Consider the following 17,109-nt stretch of genomic DNA (forward strand, 5'->3'; position numbering starts at 1 on the left):
CATTTTTTTAGCTAGACTTCTACGTATTAGACCTCGTGGCGCAACGGTAGCGCGTCTGACTCCAGATCAGAAGGTTACGTGTTCAAATCACGTCGGGGTCAAAAGCATCTTTATAGCAACATGAAAATGGGGCCGCAGCTTCAGCATGCAGGTCTCTTTGGCCTCATTCTGATTTTGAGAAATAACAACGATTTGTATCACTTCATTTAAAAACGATGTAAGAGTCACGGTCATCTGTGCAGCTGTGAGTAAGGTGTCAATGTAACCAGAACATATTAAAGCACAGTGTTTTTGAAGGTGTTGACTCCTATATCGTTCTGTATTGCATGAGTTATCTCTGAAGGTAAAAAGCAGGAGCAATCTGTAAAACATGAGCTTTGGTTGCCATCAATAAACGTGAGTGGCAAAGTACCACGTTTTGTGAATAACATCAGGTATCCATGTATAATGAGATGCGTTGGCCGGGAATCGAACCCGGGTCAACTGCTTGGAAGGCAGCTATGCTCACCACTATACCACCAACGCCTACATAGGTCTCTTTACCTTGCATCTTGGCCATTGCAGTCTCCCATAACTGGATCGCTTCTCACATGCATAAAAGCACTTATCAAGCCACTACAGCACCTGGCTGCCTTTAAGCCTCTATTATTGCTTTATTCGTGCCACCATCCCTTCAAGATGCCGACAAGACATGCAACAAGAATCTTCTCTGTCAGTCCACAAGGTGGTGGAATGGACTTCCGCTGACAGTCCGTAAGGTCCAATCAATGGTTGTCTTCAACGCAAACTGAAGAATCAAAACTTCATGTAGTCACTAAGACTTGAATACTCATGGAAAAATAAGAAACTAAACTAAAACACATTTACTTTCTTCTCATCTTCGTTCAAATCTTGCCAGGTCTTTAACTTGATGCTATTCTTCACACTCACCAATCTATTGTAACATGAGAATGTTTTTCTTTTCGTTACTTCACTTTCTGAAGTAACTCTGCTCAAGAGCCTTTCTTGAAAGGTCCTCCGTTTTGTTACATCTCAGGTGCATGATAAACAAGAAACGTTACCTTTAGCTGTATTGCCTTTCAAGGGCCGAATCGACAGATACTAACACAGAATCATGCATAGACTACTCAGGTTGAGAAGAAAGCAGAGAGCTCAGGGATTCTGCCTGAAGATTCCCTCCCTTTGGTACGTTCTTCCCTCACCATTACTCTCCTCTTGAATTAGTGAAACTTTAAGGCAGACGAGAGGGAATGAAAAAAATCTAAATACATTGGAAGAGCTATTGAACTAAAACATCTGACTGCCTTGTTCCATTTTTTTAGCTAGACTTCTACGTATTAGACCTCGTGGCGCAACGGTAGCGCGTCTGACTCCAGATCAGAAGGTTACGTGTTCAAATCACGTCGGGGTCAAAAGCATCTTTATAGCAACATGAAAATGGGGCCGCAGCTTCAGCATGCAGGTCTCTTTGGCCTCATTCTGATTTTGAGAAATAACAACGCTTTGTATCACTTCATTTAAAAACGATGTAAGAGTCACGGTCATCTGTGCAGCTGTGAGTAAGGTGTCAATGTAACCAGAACATATTAAAGCACAGTGTTTTTGAAGGTGTTGACTCCTATATCGTTCTGTATTGCATGAGTTATCTCTGAAGGTAAAAAGCAGGAGCAATCTGTAAAACATGAGCTTTGGTTGCCATCAATAAACGTGAGTGGCAAAGTACCACGTTTTGTGAATAACATCAGGTATCCATGTATAATGAGATGCGTTGGCCGGGAATCGAACCCGGGTCAACTGCTTGGAAGGCAGCTATGCTCACCACTATACCACCAACGCCTACATAGGTCTCTTTACCTTGCATCTTGGCCATTGCAGTCTCCCATAACTGGATCGCTTCTCACATGCATAAAAGCACTTATCAAGCCACTACAGCACCTGGCTGCCTTTAAGCCTCTATTATTGCTTTATTCGTGCCACCATCCCTTCAAGATGCCGACAAGACATGCAACAAGAATCTTCTCTGTCAGTCCACAAGGTGGTGGAATGGACTTCCGCTGACAGTCCGTAAGGTCCAATCAATGGTTGTCTTCAACGCAAACTGAAGAATCAAAACTTCATGTAGTCACTAAGACTTGAATACTCATGGAAAAATAAGAAACTAAACTAAAACACATTTACTTTCTTCTCATCTTCGTTCCAATCTTGCCAGGTCTTTAACTTGATGCTATTCTTCACACTCACCAATCTATTGTAACATGAGAATGTTTTTCTTTTCGTTACTTCACTTTCTGAAGTAACTCTGCTCAAGAGCCTTTCTTGAAAGGTCCTCCGTTTTGTTACATCTCAGGTGCATGATAAACAAGAAACGTTACCTTTAGCTGTATTGCCTTTCAAGGGCCGAATCGACAGATACTAACACAGAATCATGCATAGACTACTCAGGTTGAGAAGAAAGCAGAGAGCTCAGGGATTCTGCCTGAAGATTCCCTCCCTTTGGTACGTTCTTCCCTCACCATTACTCTCCTCTTGAATTGGTGAAACTTTAAGGCAGACGAGAGGGAATGAAAAAAATCTAAATACATTGGAAGAGCTATTGAACTAAAACATCTGACTGCCTTGTTCCATTTTTTTAGCTAGACTTCTACGTATTAGACCTCGTGGCGCAACGGTAGCGCGTCTGACTCCAGATCAGAAGGTTACGTGTTCAAATCACGTCGGGGTCAAAAGCATCTTTATAGCAACATGAAAATGGGGCCGCAGCTTCAGCATGCAGGTCTCTTTGGCCTCATTCTGATTTTGAGAAATAACAACGCTTTGTATCACTTCATTTAAAAACGATGTAAGAGTCACGGTCATCTGTGCAGCTGTGAGTAAGGTGTCAATGTAACCAGAACATATTAAAGCACAGTGTTTTTGAAGGTGTTGACTCCTATATCGTTCTGTATTGCATGAGTTATCTCTGAAGGTAAAAAGCAGGAGCAATCTGTAAAACATGAGCTTTGGTTGCCATCAATAAACGTGAGTGGCAAAGTACCACGTTTTGTGAATAACATCAGGTATCCATGTATAATGAGATGCGTTGGCCGGGAATCGAACCCGGGTCAACTGCTTGGAAGGCAGCTATGCTCACCACTATACCACCGACGCCTACATATGTCTCTTTACCTTGCATCTTGGCCATTGCAGTCTCCCATAACTGGATCGCTTCTCACATGCATAAAAGCACTTATCAAGCCACTACAGCACCTGGCTGCCTTTAAGCCTCTATTATTGCTTTATTCGTGCCACCATCCCTTCAAGATGCCGACAAGACATGCAACAAGAATCTTCTCTGTCAGTCCACAAGGTGGTGGAATGGACTTCCGCTGACAGTCCGTAAGGTCCAATCAATGGTTGTCTTCAACGCAAACTGAAGAATCAAAACTTCATGTAGTCACTAAGACTTGAATACTCATGGAAAAATAAGAAACTAAACTAAGACACATTTACTTTCTTCTCATCTTCGTTCCAATCTTGCCAGGTCTTTAACTTGATGCTATTCTTCACACTCACCAATCTATTGTAACATGAGAATGTTTTTCTTTTCGTTACTTCACTTTCTGAAGTAACTCTGCTCAAGAGCCTTTCTTGAAAGGTCCTCCGTTTTGTTACATCTCAGGTGCATGATAAACAAGAAACGTTACCTTTAGCTGTATTGCCTTTCAAGGGCCGAATCGACAGATACTAACACAGAATCATGCATAGACTACTCAGGTTGAGAAGAAAGCAGAGAGCTCAGGGATTCTGCCTGAAGATTCCCTCCCTTTGGTACGTTCTTCCCTCACCATTACTCTCCTCTTGAATTGGTGAAACTTTAAGGCAGACGAGAGGGAATGAAAAAAATCAAAATACATTGGAAGAGCTATTGAACTAAAACATCTGACTGCCTTGTTCCATTTTTTTAGCTAGACTTCTACGTATTAGACCTCGTGGCGCAACGGTAGCGCGTCTGACTCCAGATCAGAAGGTTACGTGTTCAAATCACGTCGGGGTCAAAAGCTTCTTTATAGCAACATGAAAATGGGGCCGCAGCTTCAGCATGCAGGTCTCTTTGGCCTCATTCTGATTTTGAGAAATAACAACGCTTTGTATCACTTCATTTAAAAACGATGTAAGAGTCACGGTCATCTGTGCAGCTGTGAGTAAGGTGTCAATGTAACCAGAACATATTAAAGCACAGTGTTTTTGAAGGTGTTGACTCCTATATCGTTCTGTATTGCATGAGTTATCTCTGAAGGTAAAAAGCAGGAGCAATCTGTAAAACATGCGCTTTGGTTGCCATCAATAAACGTGAGTGGCAAAGTACCACGTTTTGTGAATAACATCAGGTATCCATGTATAATGAGATGCGTTGGCCGGGAATCGAACCCGGGTCAACTGCTTGGAAGGCAGCTATGCTCACCACTATACCACCAACGCCTACATATGTCTCTTTACCTTGCATCTTGGCCATTGCAGTCTCCCATAACTGGATCGCTTCTCACATGCATAAAAGCACTTATCAAGCCACTACAGCACCTGGCTGCCTTTAAGCCTCTATTATTGCTTTATTCGTGCCACCATCCCTTCAAGATGCCGACAAGACATGCAACAAGAATCTTCTCTGTCAGTCCACAAGGTGGTGGAATGGACTTCCGCTGACAGTCCGTAAGGTCCAATCAATGGTTGTCTTCAACGCAAACTGAAGAATCAAAACTTCATGTAGTCACTAAGACTTGAATACTCATGGAAAAATAAGAAACTAAACTAAGACACATTTACTTTCTTCTCATCTTCGTTCCAATCTTGCCAGGTCTTTAACTTGATGCTATTCTTCACACTCACCAATCTATTGTAACATGAGAATGTTTTTCTTTTCGTTACTTCACTTTCTGAAGTAACTCTGCTCAAGAGCCTTTCTTGAAAGGTCCTCCGTTTTGTTACATCTCAGGTGCATGATAAACAAGAAAAGTTACCTTTAGCTGTATTGCCTTTCAAGGGCCGAATCGACAGATACTAACACAGAATCATGCATAGACTACTCAGGTTGAGAAGAAAGCAGAGAGCTCAGGGATTCTGCCTGAAGATTCCCTCCCTTTGGTACGTTCTTCCCTCACCATTACTCTCCTCTTGAATTGGTGAAACTTTAAGGCAGACGAGAGGGAATGAAAAAAATCAAAATACATTGGAAGAGCTATTGAACTAAAACATCTGACTGCCTTGTTCCATTTTTTTAGCTAGACTTCTACGTATTAGACCTCGTGGCGCAACGGTAGCGCGTCTGACTCCAGATCAGAAGGTTACGTGTTCAAATCACGTCGGGGTCAAAAGCTTCTTTATAGCAACATGAAAATGGGGCCGCAGCTTCAGCATGCAGGTCTCTTTGGCCTCATTCTGATTTTGAGAAATAACAACGCTTTGTATCACTTCATTTAAAAACGATGTAAGAGTCACGGTCATCTGTGCAGCTGTGAGTAAGGTGTCAATGTAACCAGAACATATTAAAGCACAGTGTTTTTGAAGGTGTTGACTCCTATATCGTTCTGTATTGCATGAGTTATCTCTGAAGGTAAAAAGCAGGAGCAATCTGTAAAACATGAGCTTTGGTTGCCATCAATAAACGTGAGTGGCAAAGTACCACGTTTTGTGAATAACATCAGGTATCCATGTATAATGAGATGCGTTGGCCGGGAATCGAACCCGGGTCAACTGCTTGGAAGGCAGCTATGCTCACCACTATACCACCAACGCCTACATATGTCTCTTTACCTTGCATCTTGGCCATTGCAGTCTCCCATAACTGGATCGCTTCTCACATGCATAAAAGCACTTATCAAGCCACTACAGCACCTGGCTGCCTTTAAGCCTCTATTATTGCTTTATTCGTGCCACCATCCCTTCAAGATGCCGACAAGACATGCAACAAGAATCTTCTCTGTCAGTCCACAAGGTGGTGGAATGGACTTCCGCTGACAGTCCGTAAGGTCCAATCAATGGTTGTCTTCAACGCAAACTGAAGAATCAAAACTTTATGTAGTCACTAAGACTTGAATACTCATGGAAAAATAAGAAACTAAACTAAAACACATTTACTTTCTTCTCATCTTCGTTCCAATCTTGCCAGGTCTTTAACTTGATGCTATTCTTCACACTCACCAATCTATTGTAACATGAGAATGTTTTTCTTTTCGTTACTTCACTTTCTGAAGTAACTCTGCTCAAGAGCCTTTCTTGAAAGGTCCTCCGTTTTGTTACATCTCAGGTGCATGATAAACAAGAAACGTTACCTTTAGCTGTATTGCCTTTCAAGGGCCGAATCGACAGATACTAACACAGAATCATGCATAGACTACTCAGGTTGAGAAGAAAGCAGAGAGCTCAGGGATTCTGCCTGAAGATTCCCTCCCTTTGGTACGTTCTTCCCTCACCATTACTCTCCTCTTGAATTGGTGAAACTTTAAGGCAGACGAGAGGGAATGAAAAAAATCAAAATACATTGGAAGAGCTATTGAACTAAAACATCTGACTGCCTTGTTCCATTTTTTTAGCTAGACTTCTACGTATTAGACCTCGTGGCGCAACGGTAGCGCGTCTGACTCCAGTTCAGAAGGTTACGTGTTCAAATCACGTCCGGGTCAAAAGCTTCTTTATAGCAACATGAAAATGGGGCCGCAGCTTCAGCATGCAGGTCTCTTTGGCCTCGTTCTGATTTTGAGAAATAACAACGCTTTGTATCACTTCATTTAAAAACGATGTAAGAGTCACGGTCATCTGTGCAGCTGTGAGTAAGGTGTCAATGTAACCAGAACATATTAAAGCACAGTGTTTTTGAAGGTGTTGACTCCTATATCATTCTGTATTGCATGAGTTATCTCTGAAGGTAAAAAGCAGGAGCAATCTGTAAAACATGAGCTTTGGTTGCCATCAATAAACGTGAGTGGCAAAGTACCACGTTTTGTGAATAACATCAGGTATCCATGTATAATGAGATGCATTGGCCGGGAATCGAACCCCGGTCAACTGCTTGGAAGGCAGCTATGCTCACCACTATACCACCAACGCCTACATATGTCTCTTTACCTTGCATCTTGGCCATTGCAGTCTCCCATAACTGGATCGCTTCTCACATGCATAAAAGCACTTATCAAGCCACTACAGCACCTGGCTGCCTTTAAGCCTCTATTATTGCTTTATTCGTGCCACCATCCCTTCAAGATGCCGACAAGACATGCAACAAGAATCTTCTCTGTCAGTCCACAAGGTGGTGGAATGGACTTCCGCTGACAGTCCGTAAGGTCCAATCAATGGTTGTCTTCAACGCAAACTGAAGAATCAAAACTTTATGTAGTCACTAAGACTTGAATACTCATGGAAAAATAAGAAACTAAACTAAAACACATTTACTTTCTTCTCATCTTCGTTCCAATCTTGCCAGGTCTTTAACTTGATGCTATTCTTCACACTCACCAATCTATTGTAACATGAGAATGTTTTTCTTTTCGTTACTTCACTTTCTGAAGTAACTCTGCTCAAGAGCCTTTCTTGAAAGGTCCTCCGTTTTGTTACATCTCAGGTGCATGATAAACAAGAAAAGTTACCTTTAGCTGTATTGCCTTTCAAGGGCCGAATCGACAGATACTAACACAGAATCATGCATAGACTACTCAGGTTGAGAAGAAAGCAGAGAGCTCAGGGATTCTGCCTGAAGATTCCCTCCCTTTGGTACGTTCTTCCCTCACCATTACTCTCCTCTTGAATTGGTGAAACTTTAAGGCAGACGAGAGGGAATGAAAAAAATCAAAATACATTGGAAGAGCTATTAAACTAAAACATCTGACTGCCTTGTTCCATTTTTTTAGCTTGACTTCTACGTATTAGACCTCGTGGTGCAACGGTAGCGCGTCTGACTCCAGATCAGAAGGTTACGTGTTCAAATCACGTCGGGGTCAAAAGCTTCTTTATAGCAACATGAAAATGGGGCCGCAGCTTCAGCATGCAGGTCTCTTTGGCCTCGTTCTGATTTTGAGAAATAACAACGCTTTGTATCACTTCATTTAAAAACGATGTAAGAGTCACGGTCATCTGTGCAGCTGTGAGTAAGGTGTCAATGTAACCAGAACATATTAAAGCACAGTGTTTTTGAAGGTGTTGACTCCTATATCGTTCTGTATTGCATGAGTTATCTCTGAAGGTAAAAAGCAGGAGCAATCTGTAAAACATGAGCTTTGGTTGCCATCAATAAACGTGAGTGGCAAAGTACCACGTTTTGTGAATAACATCAGGTATCCATGTATAATGAGATGCGTTGGCCGGGAATCGAACCCGGGTCAACTGCTTGGAAGGCAGCTATGCTCACCACTATACCACCAACGCCTACATATGTCTCTTTACCTTGCATCTTGGCCATTGCAGTCTCCCATAACTGGATCGCTTCTCACATGCATAAAAGCACTTATCAAGCCACTACAGCACCTGGCTGCCTTTAAGCCTCTATTATTGCTTTATTCGTGCCACCATCCCTTCAAGATGCCGACAAGACATGCAACAAGAATCTTCTCTGTCAGTCCACAAGGTGGTGGAATGGACTTCCGCTGACAGTCCGTAAGGTCCAATCAATGGTTGTCTTCAACGCAAACTGAAGAATCAAAACTTTATGTAGTCACTAAGACTTGAATACTCATGGAAAAATAAGAAACTAAACTAAAACACATTTACTTTCTTCTCATCTTCGTTCCAATCTTGCCAGGTCTTTAACTTGATGCTATTCTTCACACTCACCAATCTATTGTAACATGAGAATGTTTTTCTTTTCGTTACTTCACTTTCTGAAGTAACTCTGCTCAAGAGCCTTTCTTGAAAGGTCCTCCGTTTTGTTACATCTCAGGTGCATGATAAACAAGAAAAGTTACCTTTAGCTGTATTGCCTTTCAAGGGCCGAATCGACAGATACTAACACAGAATCATGCATAGACTACTCAGGTTGAGAAGAAAGCAGAGAGCTCAGGGATTCTGCCTGAAGATTCCCTCCCTTTGGTACGTTCTTCCCTCACCATTACTCTCCTCTTGAATTGGTGAAACTTTAAGGCAGACGAGAGGGAATGAAAAAAATCAAAATACATTGGAAGAGCTATTGAACTAAAACATCTGACTGCCTTGTTCCATTTTTTTAGCTAGACTTCTACGTATTAGACCTCGTGGCGCAACGGTAGCGCGTCTGACTCCAGATCAGAAGGTTACGTGTTCAAATCACGTCGGGGTCAAAAGCTTCTTTATAGCAACATGAAAATGGGGCCGCAGCTTCAGCATGCAGGTCTCTTTGGCCTCGTTCTGATTTTGAGAAATAACAACGCTTTGTATCACTTCATTTAAAAACGATGTAAGAGTCACGGTCATCTGTGCAGCTGTGAGTAAGGTGTCAATGTAACCAGAACATATTAAAGCACAGTGTTTTTGAAGGTGTTGACTCCTATATCGTTCTGTATTGCATGAGTTATCTCTGAAGGTAAAAAGCAGGAGCAATCTGTAAAACATGAGCTTTGGTTGCCATCAATAAACGTGAGTGGCAAAGTACCACGTTTTGTGAATAACATCAGGTAGCCATGTATAATGAGATGCGTTGGCCGGGAATCGAACCCGGGTCAACTGCTTGGAAGGCAGCTATGCTCACCACTATACCACCAACGCCTACATATGTCTCTTTACCTTGCATCTTGGCCATTGCAGTCTCCCATAACTGGATCGCTTCTCACATGCATAAAAGCACTTATCAAGCCACTACAGCACCTGGCTGCCTTTAAGCCTCTATTATTGCTTTATTCGTGCCACCATCCCTTCAAGATGCCGACAAGACATGCAACAAGAATCTTCTCTGTCAGTCCACAAGGTGGTGGAATGGACTTCCGCTGACAGTCCGTAAGGTCCAATCAATGGTTGTCTTCAACGCAAACTGAAGAATCAAAACTTCATGTAGTCACTAAGACTTGAATACTCATGGAAAAATAAGAAACTAAACTAAAACACATTTACTTTCTTCTCATCTTCGTTCCAATCTTGCCAGGTCTTTAACTTGATGCTATTCTTCACACTCACCAATCTATTGTAACATGAGAATGTTTTTCTTTTCGTTACTTCACTTTCTGAAGTAACTCTGCTCAAGAGCCTTTCTTGAAAGGTCCTCCGTTTTGTTACATCTCAGGTGCATGATAAACAAGAAACGTTACCTTTAGCTGTATTGCCTTTCAAGGGCCGAATCGACAGATACTAACACAGAATCATGCATAGACTACTCAGGTTGAGAAGAAAGCAGAGAGCTCAGGGATTCTGCCTGAAGATTCCCTCCCTTTGGTACGTTCTTCCCTCACCATTACTCTCCTCTTGAATTGGTGAAACTTTAAGGCAGACGAGAGGGAATGAAAAAAATCAAAATACATTGGAAGAGCTATTGAACTAAAACATCTGACTGCCTTGTTCCATTTTTTTAGCTAGACTTCTATGTATTAGACCTCGTGGCGCAACGGTAGCGCGTCTGACTCCAGATCAGAAGGTTACGTGTTCAAATCACGTCGGGGTCAAAAGCTTCTTTATAGCAACATGAAAATGGGGCCGCAGCTTCAACATGCAGGTCTCTTTGGCCTCATTCTGATTTTGAGAAATAACAACGCTTTGTATCACTTCATTTAAAAACGATGTAAGAGTCACGGTCATCTGTGCAGCTGTGAGTAAGGTGTCAATGTAACCAGAACATATTAAAGCACAGTGTTTTTGAAGGTGTTGACTCCTATATCGTTCTGTATTGCATGAGTTATCTCTGAAGGTAAAAAGCAGGAGCAATCTGTAAAACATGAGCTTTGGTTGCCATCAATAAACGTGAGTGGCAAAGTACCACATTTTGTGAATAACATCAGGTATACATGTATAATGAGATGCGTTGGCCGGGAATCGAACCCGGGTCAACTGCTTGGAAGGCAGCTATGCTCACCACTATACCACCAACGCCTACATATGTCTCTTTACCTTGCATCTTGGCCATTGCAGTCTCCCATAACTGGATCGCTTCTCACATGCGTAAAAGCACTTATCAAGCCACTACAGCACCTGGCTGCCTTTAAGCCTCTATTATTGCTTTATTCGTGCCACCATCCCTTCAAGATGCCGACAAGACATGCAACAAGAATCTTCTCTGTCAGTCCACAAGGTGGTGGAATGGACTTCCGCTGACAGTCCGTAAGGTCCAATCAATGGTTGTCTTCAACGCAAACTGAAGAATCAAAACTTCATGTAGTCACTAAGACTTGAATACTCATGGAAAAATAAGAAACTAAACTAAAACACATTTACTTTCTTCTCATCTTCGTTCCAATCTTGCCAGGTCTTTAACTTGATGCTATTCTTCACACTCACCAATCTATTGTAACATGAGAATGTTTTTCTTTTCGTTACTTCACTTTCTGAAGTAACTCTGCTCAAGAGCCTTTCTTGAAAGGTCCTCCGTTTTGTTACATCTCAGGTGCATGATAAACAAGAAACGTTACCTTTAGCTGTATTGCCTTTCAAGGGCCGAATCGACAGATACTAACACAGAATCATGCATAGACTACTCAGGTTGAGAAGAAAGCAGAGAGCTCAGGGATTCTGCCTGAAGATTCCCTCCCTTTGGTACGTTCTTCCCTCACCATTACTCTCCTCTTGAATTGGTGAAACTTTAAGGCAGACGAGAGGGAATGAAAAAAATCAAAATACATTGGAAGAGCTATTGAACTAAAACATCTGACTGCCTTGTTCCATTTTTTTAGCTAGACTTCTATGTATTAGACCTCGTGGCGCAACGGTAGCGCGTCTGACTCCAGATCAGAAGGTTACGTGTTCAAATCACGTCGGGGTCAAAAGCTTCTTTATAGCAACATGAAAATGGGGCCGCAGCTTCAGCATGCAGGTCTCTTTGGCCTCATTCTGATTTTGAGAAATAACAACGCTTTGTATCACTTCATTTAAAAACGATGTAAGAGTCACGGTCATCTGTGCAGCTGTGAGTAAGGTGTCAATGTAACCAGAACATATTAAAGCACAGTGTTTTTGAAGGTGTTGACTCCTATATCGTTCTGTATTGCATGAGTTATCTCTGAAGGTAAAAAGCAGGAGCAATCTGTAAAACATGAGCTTTGGTTGCCATCAATAAACGTGAGTGGCAAAGTACCACATTTTGTGAATAACATCAGGTATACATGTATAATGAGATGCGTTGGCCGGGAATCGAACCCGGGTCAACTGCTTGGAAGGCAGCTATGCTCACCACTATACCACCAACGCCTACATATGTCTCTTTACCTTGCATCTTGGCCATTGCAGTCTCCCATAACTGGATCGCTTCTCACATGCGTAAAAGCACTTATCAAGCCACTACAGCACCTGGCTGCCTTTAAGCCTCTATTATTGCTTTATTCGTGCCACCATCCCTTCAAGATGCCGACAAGACATGCAACAAGAATCTTCTCTGTCAGTCCACAAGGTGGTGGAATGGACTTCCGCTGACAGTCCGTAAGGTCCAATCAATGGTTGTCTTCAACGCAAACTGAAGAATCAAAACTTCATGTAGTCACTAAGACTTGAATACTCATGGAAAAATAAGAAACTAAACTAAAACACATTTACTTTCTTCTCATCTTCGTTCCAATCTTGCCAGGTCTTTAACTTGATGCTATTCTTCACACTCACCAATCTATTGTAACATGAGAATGTTTTTCTTTTCGTTACTTCACTTTCTGAAGTAACTCTGCTCAAGAGCCTTTCTTGAAAGGTCCTCCGTTTTGTTACATCTCAGGTGCATGATAAACAAGAAACGTTACCTTTAGCTGTATTGCCTTTCAAGGGCCGAATCGACAGATACTAACACAGAATCATGCATAGACTACTCAGGTTGAGAAGAAAGCAGAGAGCTCAGGGATTCTGCCTGAAGATTCCCTCCCTTTGGTACGTTCTTCCCTCACCATTACTCTCCTCTTGAATTGGTGAAACTTTAAGGCAGACGAGAGGGAATGAAAAAAATCAAAATACATTGGAAGAGCTATTGAACTAAAACATCTGACTGCCTTGTTCCATTTTTTTAGCTAGACTTCTATGTATTAGACCTCGTGGCGCAACGGTAGCGCGTCTGACTCCAGATCAGAAGGTTACGTGTTCAAATCACGTCGGGGTCAAAAGCTTCTTTATAGCAACATGAAAATGGGGCCGCAGCTTCAGCATGCAGGTCTCTTTGGCCTCATTCTGATTTTGAGAAATAACAACGCTTTGTATCACTTCATTTAAAAACGATGTAAGAGTCACGGTCATCTGTGCAGCTGTGAGTAAGGTGTCAATGTAACCAGAACATATTAAAGCACAGTGTTTTTGAAGGTGTTGACTCCTATATCGTTCTGTATTGCATGAGTTATCTCTGAAGGTAAAAAGCAGGAGCAATCTGTAAAACATGAGCTTTGGTTGCCATCAATAAACGTGAGTGGCAAAGTACCACATTTTGTGAATAACATCAGGTATACATGTATAATGAGATGCGTTGGCCGGGAATCGAACCCGGGTCAACTGCTTGGAAGGCAGCTATGCTCACCACTATACCACCAACGCCTACATATGTCTCTTTACCTTGCATCTTGGCCATTGCAGTCTCCCATAACTGGATCGCTTCTCACATGCGTAAAAGCACTTATCAAGCCACTACAGCACCTGGCTGCCTTTAAGCCTCTATTATTGCTTTATTCGTGCCACCATCCCTTCAAGATGCCGACAAGACATGCAACAAGAATCTTCTCTGTCAGTCCACAAGGTGGTGGAATGGACTTCCGCTGACAGTCCGTAAGGTCCAATCAATGGTTGTCTTCAACGCAAACTGAAGAATCAAAACTTCATGTAGTCACTAAGACTTGAATACTCATGGAAAAATAAGAAACTAAACTAAAACACATTTACTTTCTTCTCATCTTCGTTCCAATCTTGCCAGGTCTTTAACTTGATGCTATTCTTCACACTCACCAATCTATTGTAACATGAGAATGTTTTTCTTTTCGTTACTTCACTTTCTGAAGTAACTCTGCTCAAGAGCCTTTCTTGAAAGGTCCTCCGTTTTGTTACATCTCAGGTGCATGATAAACAAGAAAAGTTACCTTTAGCTGTATTGCCTTTCAAGGGCCGAATCGACAGATACTAACACAGAATCATGCATAGACTACTCAGGTTGAGAAGAAAGCAGAGAGCTCAGGGATTCTGCCTGAAGATTCCCTCCCTTTGGTACGTTCTTCCCTCACCATTACTCTCCTCTTGAATTGGTGAAACTTTAAGGCAGACGAGAGGGAATGAAAAAAATCAAAATACATTGGAAGAGCTATTGAACTAAAACATCTGACTGCCTTGTTCCATTTTTTTAGCTAGACTTCTACGTATTAGACCTCGTGGCGCAACGGTAGCGCGTCTGACTCCAGTTCAGAAGGTTACGTGTTCAAATCACGTCCGGGTCAAAAGCTTCTTTATAGCAACATGAAAATGGGGCCGCAGCTTCAGCATGCAGGTCTCTTTGGCCTCGTTCTGATTTTGAGAAATAACAACGCTTTGTATCACTTCATTTAAAAACGATGTAAGAGTCACGGTCATCTGTGCAGCTGTGAGTAAGGTGTCAATGTAACCAGAACATATTAAAGCACAGTGTTTTTGAAGGTGTTGACTCCTATATCGTTCTGTATTGCATGAGTTATCTCTGAAGGTAAAAAGCAGGAGCAATCTGTAAAACATGAGCTTTGGTTGCCATCAATAAACGTGAGTGGCAAAGTACCACGTTTTGTGAATAACATCAGGTATCCATGTATAATGAGATGCGTTGGCCGGGAATCGAACCCGGGTCAACTGCTTGGAAGGCAGCTATGCTCACCACTATACCACCAACGCCTACATATGTCTCTTTACCTTGCATCTTGGCCATTGCAGTCTCCCATAACTGGATCGCTTCTCACATGCATAAAAGCACTTATCAAGCCACTACAGCACCTGGCTGCCTTTAAGCCTCTATTATTGCTTTATTCGTGCCACCATCCCTTCAAGATGCCGACAAGACATGCAACAAGAATCTTCTCTGTCAGTCCACAAGGTGGTGGAATGGACTTCCGCTGACAGTCCGTAAGGTCCAATCAATGGTTGTCTTCAACGCAAACTGAAGAATCAAAACTTCATGTAGTCACTAAGACTTGAATACTCATGGAAAAATAAGAAACTAAACTAAAACACATTTACTTTCTTCTCATCTTCGTTCCAATCTTGCCAGGTCTTTAACTTGATGCTATTCTTCACACTCACCAATCTATTGTAACATGAGAATGTTTTTCTTTTCGTTACTTCACTTTCTGAAGTAACTCTGCTCAAGAGCCTTTCTTGAAAGGTCCTCCGTTTTGTTACATCTCAGGTGCATGATAAACAAGAAACGTTACCTTTAGCTGTATTGCCTTTCAAGGGCCGAATCGACAGATACTAACACAGAATCATGCATAGACTACTCAGGTTATGAAGAAAGCAGAGAGCTCAGGGATTCTGCCTGAAGATTCCTTCCCTTTGGTACGTTCTTCCCTCACCATTACTCTCCTCTTGAATTGGTGAAACTTTTAGGCAGACGAGAGGGAATGAAAAAAATCAAAATACATTGGAAGAGCTATTGAACTAAAACATCTGACTGCCTTGTTCCATTTTTTTAGGTAGACTTCTACGTATTAGACCTCGTGGCGCAACGGTAGCGCGTCTGACTCCAGATCAGAAGGTTACGTGTTCAAATCACGTCGGGGTCAAAAGCTTCTTTATAGCAACATGAAAATGGGGCCGCAGCTTCAGCATGCAGGTCTCTTTGGCCTCATTCTGATTTTGAGAAATAACAACGCTTTGTATCACTTCATTTAAAAACGATGTAAGAGTCACGGTCATCTGTGCAGCTGTGAGTAAGGTGTCAATGTAACCAGAACATATTAAAGCACAGTGTTTTTGAAGGTGTTGACTCCTATATCGTTCTGTATTGCATGAGTTATCTCTGAAGGTAAAAAGCAGGAGCAATCTGTAAAACATGAGCTTTGGTTGCCATCAATAAACGTGAGTGGCAAAGTACCACGTTTTGTGAATAACATCAGGTATCCATGTATAATGAGATGCGTTGGCCGGGAATCGAACCCGGGTCAACTGCTTGGAAGGCAGCTATGCTCACCACTATACCACCAACGCCTACATATGTCTCTTTACCTTGCATCTTGGCCATTGCAGTCTCCCATAACTGGATCGCTTCTCACATGCGTAAAAGCACTTATCAAGCCACTACAGCACCTGGCTGCCTTTAAGCCTCTATTATTGCTTTATTCGTGCCACCATCCCTTCAAGATGCCGACAAGACATGCAACAAGAATCTTCTCTGTCAGTCCACAAGGTGGTGGAATGGACTTCCGCTGACAGTCCGTAAGGTCCAATCAATGGTTGTCTTCAACGCAAACTGAAGAATCAAAACTTCATGTAGTCACTAAGACTTGAATACTCATGGAAAAATAAGAAACTAAACTAAAACACATTTACTTTCTTCTCATCTTCGTTCCAATCTTGCCAGGTCTTTAACTTGATCAGGCCCGTAGCCAGGGGGGATCGAAGGGTTCGTTCGATCCCCCCCCCCCCCCCTCCCCCGCACCCTCCCTCCGTACACGCATGCCCCTCAAGATAGGTAGGCTATTCAATGAATGAATTGTTAATCTCCGGTGAATATATAGACGAACAAATAAGGACAGCAACAACAGACTCACAACAAACTTAAAACAGTGTTGCCAACTCTCACGCAATGAGCGTAAGACGCACGCATTTGACCGTTTTCACGTGCTCACACGCCATACATCCGATTTCTCACGCTGAAAAAAAAATCTAGTTTATTTATCTCCGATCTACATCTATGATTCAATGAGTTACTATTTCGCTCTGGCGCCAACCACCGGCGATCGATCGCTTTAAGCCAGGTTCACACTACACGACTTTTCAGTCGTCAGGTTCAGTCGCCGACTGCTAGATATTAAACATGCTAGATATCTGCCGGTCGTC

The 17,109-nt window shown here is 42.3% G+C and overlaps 26 non-coding genes across 26 annotated transcripts; 13 read left to right on the plus strand and 13 right to left on the minus strand.

Moving 5' to 3' along the window:
• The first annotated feature begins 29 nt into the window (after positions 1-29).
• trnaw-cca (transfer RNA tryptophan (anticodon CCA)) lies at positions 30-101 on the plus strand. Its single transcript has one exon. It is a non-coding gene; the product is annotated as a tRNA-Trp (tRNA).
• A 352-nt stretch (positions 102-453) lies between these two features.
• Positions 454-525, minus strand: trnag-ucc (transfer RNA glycine (anticodon UCC)). Its single transcript has one exon. It is a non-coding gene; the product is annotated as a tRNA-Gly (tRNA).
• Positions 526-1,340: 815 nt separating this feature from the next.
• Positions 1,341-1,412, plus strand: trnaw-cca (transfer RNA tryptophan (anticodon CCA)). Its single transcript has one exon. It is a non-coding gene; the product is annotated as a tRNA-Trp (tRNA).
• A 352-nt stretch (positions 1,413-1,764) lies between these two features.
• On the minus strand, positions 1,765-1,836 carry trnag-ucc (transfer RNA glycine (anticodon UCC)). Its single transcript has one exon. It is a non-coding gene; the product is annotated as a tRNA-Gly (tRNA).
• Positions 1,837-2,651: 815 nt separating this feature from the next.
• trnaw-cca (transfer RNA tryptophan (anticodon CCA)) lies at positions 2,652-2,723 on the plus strand. The gene has a single exon. It is a non-coding gene; the product is annotated as a tRNA-Trp (tRNA).
• A 352-nt stretch (positions 2,724-3,075) lies between these two features.
• trnag-ucc (transfer RNA glycine (anticodon UCC)) lies at positions 3,076-3,147 on the minus strand. The gene has a single exon. It is a non-coding gene; the product is annotated as a tRNA-Gly (tRNA).
• An 815-nt stretch (positions 3,148-3,962) lies between these two features.
• Positions 3,963-4,034, plus strand: trnaw-cca (transfer RNA tryptophan (anticodon CCA)). Its single transcript has one exon. It is a non-coding gene; the product is annotated as a tRNA-Trp (tRNA).
• Positions 4,035-4,386: 352 nt separating this feature from the next.
• Positions 4,387-4,458, minus strand: trnag-ucc (transfer RNA glycine (anticodon UCC)). Its single transcript has one exon. It is a non-coding gene; the product is annotated as a tRNA-Gly (tRNA).
• An 815-nt stretch (positions 4,459-5,273) lies between these two features.
• Positions 5,274-5,345, plus strand: trnaw-cca (transfer RNA tryptophan (anticodon CCA)). The gene has a single exon. It is a non-coding gene; the product is annotated as a tRNA-Trp (tRNA).
• A 352-nt stretch (positions 5,346-5,697) lies between these two features.
• On the minus strand, positions 5,698-5,769 carry trnag-ucc (transfer RNA glycine (anticodon UCC)). The gene has a single exon. It is a non-coding gene; the product is annotated as a tRNA-Gly (tRNA).
• Positions 5,770-6,584: 815 nt separating this feature from the next.
• On the plus strand, positions 6,585-6,656 carry trnaw-cca (transfer RNA tryptophan (anticodon CCA)). Its single transcript has one exon. It is a non-coding gene; the product is annotated as a tRNA-Trp (tRNA).
• A 352-nt stretch (positions 6,657-7,008) lies between these two features.
• trnag-ucc (transfer RNA glycine (anticodon UCC)) lies at positions 7,009-7,080 on the minus strand. The gene has a single exon. It is a non-coding gene; the product is annotated as a tRNA-Gly (tRNA).
• Positions 7,081-7,895: 815 nt separating this feature from the next.
• trnaw-cca (transfer RNA tryptophan (anticodon CCA)) lies at positions 7,896-7,967 on the plus strand. The gene has a single exon. It is a non-coding gene; the product is annotated as a tRNA-Trp (tRNA).
• A 352-nt stretch (positions 7,968-8,319) lies between these two features.
• On the minus strand, positions 8,320-8,391 carry trnag-ucc (transfer RNA glycine (anticodon UCC)). The gene has a single exon. It is a non-coding gene; the product is annotated as a tRNA-Gly (tRNA).
• An 815-nt stretch (positions 8,392-9,206) lies between these two features.
• Positions 9,207-9,278, plus strand: trnaw-cca (transfer RNA tryptophan (anticodon CCA)). Its single transcript has one exon. It is a non-coding gene; the product is annotated as a tRNA-Trp (tRNA).
• A 352-nt stretch (positions 9,279-9,630) lies between these two features.
• trnag-ucc (transfer RNA glycine (anticodon UCC)) lies at positions 9,631-9,702 on the minus strand. Its single transcript has one exon. It is a non-coding gene; the product is annotated as a tRNA-Gly (tRNA).
• An 815-nt stretch (positions 9,703-10,517) lies between these two features.
• Positions 10,518-10,589, plus strand: trnaw-cca (transfer RNA tryptophan (anticodon CCA)). The gene has a single exon. It is a non-coding gene; the product is annotated as a tRNA-Trp (tRNA).
• A 352-nt stretch (positions 10,590-10,941) lies between these two features.
• trnag-ucc (transfer RNA glycine (anticodon UCC)) lies at positions 10,942-11,013 on the minus strand. Its single transcript has one exon. It is a non-coding gene; the product is annotated as a tRNA-Gly (tRNA).
• An 815-nt stretch (positions 11,014-11,828) lies between these two features.
• Positions 11,829-11,900, plus strand: trnaw-cca (transfer RNA tryptophan (anticodon CCA)). The gene has a single exon. It is a non-coding gene; the product is annotated as a tRNA-Trp (tRNA).
• A 352-nt stretch (positions 11,901-12,252) lies between these two features.
• trnag-ucc (transfer RNA glycine (anticodon UCC)) lies at positions 12,253-12,324 on the minus strand. Its single transcript has one exon. It is a non-coding gene; the product is annotated as a tRNA-Gly (tRNA).
• An 815-nt stretch (positions 12,325-13,139) lies between these two features.
• Positions 13,140-13,211, plus strand: trnaw-cca (transfer RNA tryptophan (anticodon CCA)). Its single transcript has one exon. It is a non-coding gene; the product is annotated as a tRNA-Trp (tRNA).
• A 352-nt stretch (positions 13,212-13,563) lies between these two features.
• On the minus strand, positions 13,564-13,635 carry trnag-ucc (transfer RNA glycine (anticodon UCC)). Its single transcript has one exon. It is a non-coding gene; the product is annotated as a tRNA-Gly (tRNA).
• Positions 13,636-14,450: 815 nt separating this feature from the next.
• On the plus strand, positions 14,451-14,522 carry trnaw-cca (transfer RNA tryptophan (anticodon CCA)). The gene has a single exon. It is a non-coding gene; the product is annotated as a tRNA-Trp (tRNA).
• A 352-nt stretch (positions 14,523-14,874) lies between these two features.
• Positions 14,875-14,946, minus strand: trnag-ucc (transfer RNA glycine (anticodon UCC)). The gene has a single exon. It is a non-coding gene; the product is annotated as a tRNA-Gly (tRNA).
• Positions 14,947-15,761: 815 nt separating this feature from the next.
• Positions 15,762-15,833, plus strand: trnaw-cca (transfer RNA tryptophan (anticodon CCA)). The gene has a single exon. It is a non-coding gene; the product is annotated as a tRNA-Trp (tRNA).
• A 352-nt stretch (positions 15,834-16,185) lies between these two features.
• On the minus strand, positions 16,186-16,257 carry trnag-ucc (transfer RNA glycine (anticodon UCC)). The gene has a single exon. It is a non-coding gene; the product is annotated as a tRNA-Gly (tRNA).
• Between the last annotated feature and the right edge of the window lie 852 nt (positions 16,258-17,109).

This window comes from Brachyhypopomus gauderio, chromosome 1 (assembly GCF_052324685.1).
Source record: "Brachyhypopomus gauderio isolate BG-103 chromosome 1, BGAUD_0.2, whole genome shotgun sequence".
NCBI lineage: Eukaryota > Metazoa > Chordata > Actinopteri > Gymnotiformes > Hypopomidae > Brachyhypopomus > Brachyhypopomus gauderio.